This window comes from Lithobates pipiens, unplaced genomic scaffold, assembly GCF_037356315.1.
Source record: "Lithobates pipiens isolate NorthernLeopardFrog02 unplaced genomic scaffold, aLitPip1_a1.2 Scaffold_13, whole genome shotgun sequence".
Lineage (NCBI taxonomy): Eukaryota > Metazoa > Chordata > Amphibia > Anura > Ranidae > Lithobates > Lithobates pipiens.
In genome coordinates, this window is record NW_027507718.1 from 488,596,732 (window position 1) to 488,603,747 (window position 7,016).

The 7,016-nt window shown below is 47.8% G+C and overlaps 1 long non-coding RNA gene across 1 annotated transcript; it reads left to right on the forward strand.

Annotated features, from left to right (window-relative positions):
- The first annotated feature begins 1,061 nt into the window (after window positions 1-1,061).
- On the forward strand, window positions 1,062-6,644 carry LOC143975539 (uncharacterized). Its single transcript, XR_013272391.1, has 4 exons — window positions 1,062-1,499; window positions 1,769-1,844; window positions 5,446-5,511; window positions 5,628-6,644. It is a non-coding gene; the product is annotated as an uncharacterized LOC143975539 (long non-coding RNA).
- Window positions 6,645-7,016: the final 372 nt, after the last annotated feature.

The window sequence follows — 7,016 nt, forward strand, 5'->3', positions numbered from 1 at the left end:
ATCTTTTTCGTTTCAGAAAAAAAAAGTCATTTTAACTTTTAACATTTACATATTATATATAAAGTCAGCTCTTAAAGAGGTAGTAAACTCTTTGTATATAAAATCTTCTGACAGACAGGGTATTTATGACAGAAGAGACCCTATTGGTCTCTTTTGCCATAAATGCATCCTTCTGCCTGTCGGCTGTCATGTTCACTGATCAGCGCATGCACAGTGCAGTGAACATTTACGGCCCCTTATCTGTGCCGCTATGTGACTCCAGTGCACATGCCCGGGAATGGTGTCATGGTGGCCTGGCCTATCAAGTGGCTTAAAGAGGAAGTAAACCCTGATGGGTTTATTTCCTCTTTGTCTCTCTGCAAAGGTAAAGCATAATAGGCTACTATGCATTGCATAGTAGCCCGTTATGTGTCACTTACCTGACACCGGAGCCAGTGATGTCATCATTTTACCGCTGTAGCACAAAGTGTCCATCTTCTTCCGGGTATCGCTGCTCCGGCCACTCACAACGCCGGAGCAGCGATGACATCACTCCCGCGAATGCGAACGGGGGCCGCCACTAACGGCATATCGCCGTTAGCAGCGGCATGCTCAGTGCGCCTGCGCACCGCTGTCTACCGTGCATGCCGTAATTTGGGGGGTATTTCTACTGTCCTGGCATTTTAGGATTTAAAAAAATGAGATAGACAGTCGGTACATCAGGACTGATCAATTTTAAAATATATGCCATATATACCAGTATACAAGTATGTAGACTCTATAACTTTCACACAAACTAAATAATAAACACTGATTTGTGTTAATTTTGGCAAAGAAATGTAGCAGAATAAATCTTGGCTTAAATTTATGAAGAAAGATTATATGTTTGCAAAATTTTATAACAGAAACTAAGAATTTTTTTTTTTTTAATTTTCTGTATTTTCTTTAATGTTTATATAGAAAAAAATAATCCAGTGATGATTTAAAAAAAAAATCTAAATAAAGCTCTATTATTATTATACAGGGTTTATATACGGTAGTTTAGTATAGTACAGTTTACGCAGCGCTTAAAGTGGTGTTGCCACCAAAAATACAACCTAATTTGTATGTGCATCAAATGTTCTACTTAAAATTAATTGGATAATAAAAAAATTTTTACTTACCTATTTCTTGCGGTTGCTAGGTGGTCCCACGAAATCTGCCTCTTCCATTGCCCGGGCTAAGAACGTCACTTCCCTCGGCAGCCCGGCTCGCTGAGGCTCCTGGGAGAAGTATGACACCATTTCCCAGGATGCCTTGGGCATCACCGAGGGCTACAATCGCGTTATTTCGAGACCGGAAGTGACGCGATTGCATGTGTAAATTGGCGCCATATTCGATTTGGGAATCCCTTTGTTAGCAGAGGCTGAGTGATCTGGATAGGTGAAGGACGTGCGTCGAGGGGCTCCACCGACTATCTCCACTTATCTATCCAACTACCGACTATCGATTCTGCAGCAGCAATCTTACAACTACAAAAGGTAATTAATAAATCTTTTTAATTCTGGTGTATTCATTTTTTTAATCTTTTATTTATTTATTTTTTGGTATTTTTTTTTTTTTCAGTCTCCATATCATTTAATTAATTTAATTGCATCACATTTACTTGCCTTTGTATTATAAAAAAAAAAAAAAAAGCAATTCCATGTTACTGTTTGAATGTTAAGAAATATTTTTTTTTTTCATTTATTTATTTATTGATTTAATAATATTTTTTTTAATTTTTTTTTTATTTTATTTTATATTTCAGAATTAATTTTCTTAGTAGTCTCTTCTGTGACTGTCGAATTTTTGGTGAAAAAATAAGAAATTTCGTCAATTGAACGGTATTTATTTAATAATTTATTTATACATTTATTTATTTTTTCTATCCTGCCCACTGCCATTTACCAGCCTGCCTACTCCCAGCCGCCATCCTGCCTACTCCCACCCGCCAGCCTACCGACTCCCCACCCACCATCCTTCCCTCAAACCACCCACCAGCCTGCCTACTCGCACCCACCCACCAGCCTGCCCACTCCCACCCACCAGCCTTCCCACAACCAGCCTGCCCACTCCCACCCACCAGCCTGCCCATAAACCACCCACCAGCCTGCCTACTCCCACCCACCATCCTGCAGAATTGCTCCCACCCACCGGCCTAACACACAACCCACCTGCCTACTCCCACTCACCAGCCTGCCTACTCACACCCACCATCCTGCATACTCGCTCCCACCCGCCTGCCCACTCCCACCCACCCGCCTGCCCACTCCCACCCACCAGCCTGCCCACTCCCACCCACCAGCCTGCCCACTCCCACCCACCAGCCTGCCTACTCGCACCCACCCACCAGCCTGCCCACTCCCACCCACCAGCCTTCCCACAACCAGCCTGCCCACTCCCACCCACCAGCCTTCCCACAACCAGCCTGCCCACTCCCACCCACCAGCCTTCCCACAACCAGCCTGCCCACTACCACCCACCTGCCTGCCCACTCCCACCCACCCGCCTGCCCACTCCCACCCACCAGCCTGCCCACTCCCACCCACCAGCCTGCCTACTCGCACCCACCCACCAGCCTGCCCACTCCCACCCACCAGCCTTCCCACAACCAGCCTGCCCACTACCACCCACCTGCCTGCCCACTCCCACCCACCCGCCTGCCCACTCCCACCCACCAGCCTGCCCACTCCCACCCACCAGCCTGCCTACTCGCACCCAGCCACCAGCCTGCCCACTCCCACCCACCAGCCTTCCCACAACCAGCCTGCCCACTACCACCCACCAGCCTGCCCACTCCCACCCACCAGCCTGCCCATAAACCACCCACCCGCCTGCCCACTCCCACCCACCAGCCTGCCTACTCGCACCCACCCACCAGCCTGCCCACTCCCACCCACCAGCCTTCCCACAACCAGCCTGCCCACTCCCACCCACCAGCCTGCCTACTCCCACCCACCAGCCTTCCCACAACCAGCCTGCCCACTCCCACCCAGCAGCCTGCCCACAAACCACCCACCATCCTGCATACTCGCACCCACCAGCCTGCCTACTCCCACCCACCAGCCTTCCCACAACCAGCCTGTCCACTCCCACCCACCAGCCTGCCCACAAACCACCCACCATCCTGCATACTCTCATCCATCCTATCTCTCTCACTACCACCCAGCATCGCTCTCACTCCCACCCAGCATCTCTCTCACTCCCACCCAACAACCCACCCAGCATCTCTCTCACTCCCACCCAACAACCCACCCAGTATCTCTCTCTCACTCCCACCCAGCATCTCTCTCTCACTCCCACCCAGCATCTCTCTCTCACTCCCACCCAGCATCTCTCTCTCACTCCCACCCAGCATCTCTCTCTCACTCCCACCCAGCATCTCTCTCTCACTCCCACCCAGCATATCTCTCACTCCCACCCAACAACCCACCCAGCATCTCTCTTTCACTCCCACCCAGCATCTCTCTTTCACTCCCACCCAGCATCTCTCTCTCACTCCCACCCAGCATCTCTCTCTCACTCCCACCCAGCATCTCTCTTTCACTCCCACCCAGCATCTCTCTCTCACTCCCACCCAGCATCTCTCTCTCACTCCCACCCAGCATCTCTCTTTCACTCCCACCCAGCATCTCTCTTTCACTCCCACCCAGCATCTCTCTCACTCCCACCCAGCATCTCTCTCACTCCCACCCAACAACCCACCCAGCATCTCTCTCTCACTCCCACCCAGCATCTCTCTCTCACTCCCACCCAGCATCTCTCTCTCACTCCCACCCAGCATCTCTCTCTCACTCCCACCCAGCATCTCTCTCTCACTCCCACCCAGCATCTCTCTCTCACTCCCACCCAGCATCTCTCTTTCACTCCCACCCAGCATCTCTCTTTCACTCCCACCCAGCATCTCTCTTTCACTCCCACCCAGCATCTCTCTTTCACTCCCACCCAGCATCTCTCTTTCACTCCCACCCAGCATCTCTCTTTCACTCCCACCCAGCATCTCTCTCTCTCACTCCCACCCAGCATCTCTCTCTCTCACTCCCACCCAGCATCTCTCTCTCACTCCCACCCAGCATCTCTCTCTCACTCCCACCCAGCATCTCTCTTTCACTCCCACCCAGCATCTCTCTTTCACTCCCACCCAGCATCTCTCTTTCACTCCCACCCAGCATCTCTCTTTCACTACCACCCAGCATCTCTCTCTCACTCCCACCCAGCATCTCTCTCTCACTCCCACCCAGCATCTCTCTCTCACTCCCACCCAGCATCTCTCTCTCACTCCCACCCAACAACCCACCCAGCATCTCTCTCTCACTCCCACCCAGCATCTCTCTTTCACTCCCACCCAGCATCTCTCTTTCACTCCCACCCAGCATCTCTCTCTCACTCCCACCCAGCATCTCTCTCTCACTCCCACCCAGCATCTCTCTCTCACAACCACCCAGCATCTCTCTCTCACTCCCACCCAGCATCTCTCTTTCACTCCCACCCAGCATCTCTCTTTCACTCCCACCCAGCATCTCTCTTTCACTCCCACCCAGCATCTCTCTTTCACTCCCACCCAGCATCTCTCTTTCACTCCCACCCAGCATCTCTCTCTCTCACTGTCACCCAGCATCTCTCTCTCTCACTGTCACCCAGCATCTCTCTCTCTCACTGTCACCCAGCATCTCTCTCTCACTGTCACCCAGCATCTCTCTCTCACTGTCACCCAGCATCTCTCTCTCACTGTCACCCAGCATCTCTCTCTCACTGTCACCCAGCATCTCTCTCTCACTGTCACCCAGCATCTCTCTCTCACTGTCACCCAGCATCTCTCTCTCACTGTCACCCAGCATCTTTCTCACTCCCACCCAGCATCTCTCTCACTCCCACCCAACATCTCTCTCACTACCGCCCAGTATCCTAGTACCACCCACTAGTCTTCTCACTTACTATTATCGGCCTTAGATATCCCCGTTTTCCCAATATCATCCACCGACCCGGTCAAAACCACCCGTCTCCATGATCACCACCAACCACCTCCTTGTTAACTACAGAACAACCACTATCTCCCTAAGTAATAACTCCTTGCTCAAAAACGCCAACCACCATGCACAGTACCATCAAGTTTTTTGTTCTTAAACAATCACCTTCCTACACACTTCCACTAACCTAAGACAATCGCTATCTACAACCTCCTCGATAAATACCACCCACCTTCAAGTTCGCTACCACCCACCTTCCGACTTAATAACACTCACCACCATGCTCACCACCGCTCACTCAGTGTCAGGCTCAATATTTCCAAAAAAAGTAACGGATCTATCATACTTACTGCTTCTCTTCATCATCAGAAACTACTTATTACATCTCAGGAAGTTGGCTCTCATGTTAACACAAGTGATCATCTTACAAGTATAATAAACTCATTTAAACTCACTTTTTTTTTTTATATATGTTTAGGTAATACTGGTCGTAATCCTATTTGATTATCAGACGTTGAGTACATTGGTTCGCTTTCTGTTGAAGGTAGGTAGCCTGGATATTTCTGTTACGGTAATTTTAATATTGTTTAGTTTAACATTTATTTTGTTTATACAAATAATAATCATTTTTTTTTATTTTTTTTATTTCCTATTATCTAGATTGAAGAGACAATTGGATTTGATCTTTTTCAAAACCAAGCTATTCAGAATTGTGTATTATATATCTACAATGTTGAATATTTATCACCTTTATTGATTGTTATTAATCTCGATTGTTTGTTTATCTTTCTTTCTCTTTTTCTGTTTTTTTTTTTTATCTTTATCTTTCTTGTCTATGTTGCAGGTTTTATTTGTCCAATTATCAAGCTTTTTACAAACTAATTTTTGGTATTTATATTTATCACTTGCTCTTTATTTAATTTTTTAAATCTCGTCCATTTTTATATTTATTCTTATTATGGATATTTTTGCGCTAGTGCCATTTTGTTATTTTTGTCCTTCACTTTTCAATATCAATTTTGTTCTTAGTTTTTATTTTGTAAACGCTAAGTCTACATACTATTTGATCTTTCGTTAGTCTTTCGCTCTCTTGCGATCCCTCTCGCTCTCTTGCTCTCGCTCTCTGGCGCGCGCTCTCTATATGGCTCACTCTCTCTGGCTCGCGCTCTCTCGCTCGCTCTGTCTGTCTCGCTTGGTCTGTCTTGCTTGCTCTCTATCTCTCTCTTGTGCGCCTCATCTACCTTACTTCTCTCTATCTCTGTTTCTCTCTCGCTCTTGCTGTATGGCTCGCGCGCTCTCTCTCGCGCTCTCTGTCTGTCTAGCTTGGTCTGTCTTGCTCGCTCTCTCTCTCGTGCGCCTGATCTTCCTTTCTTCTCTCTCTCTGGCTTGCGCTCTCTCGCTCGCTCTCTGTCTGGCTCGGTCTGTCTGGCTTGGTCTGTCTTGCGCTCTCTCTCTCTCTCTCTCTCTCTCTCTCTCTCTCTCTCTCTCTCTCTCTCTCTCTTCATTTACCTTACTTCTCGCTCTCTGGCTCGCGCTCTCTCGCTCGCTCTCTCTCTCTCGTGTGCCTGATCTACCTTCTCTCTCTCTCTGGCTTGCGCTTGCTCTCTGTCTGTCTGGCTTGGTCTCTCTTTTTCTCTCTTTCTCTCTATCTTTCTCTCTCTCTCTCTTTCTCTTTCTCTCTCTTTCTCTCTCTCTCTCTCTTTCTCTCTCTCTCTCTTTCTTTCTCTCTCTCTTTCTCTCTCTCTCTCTTTCTCTCTCTCTCTCTTTCTTTCTCTCTCTCTCTCTCTCTCTTTCTCTCTCTCTCTCTCTTTCTCTCTCTCTCTCTCTCTTTCTCTCTCTCTCTCTCTCTTTCTCTCTCTCTCTCTTTCTCTCTCTCTCTCTTTCTCTCTCTCTCTCTATTTCTCTCTCTCTCTCTCTCTCTCTCTCTCTCTTTCTCTCTCTCTCCCTCTCTCTCTCTTAAATTGTGTAATTAAGTTATTTGAAGTGTTATAGATTAAAATTTGTATCAATATTGTTTATTGACATTTTCTTATAAGTGATCGGATTTTG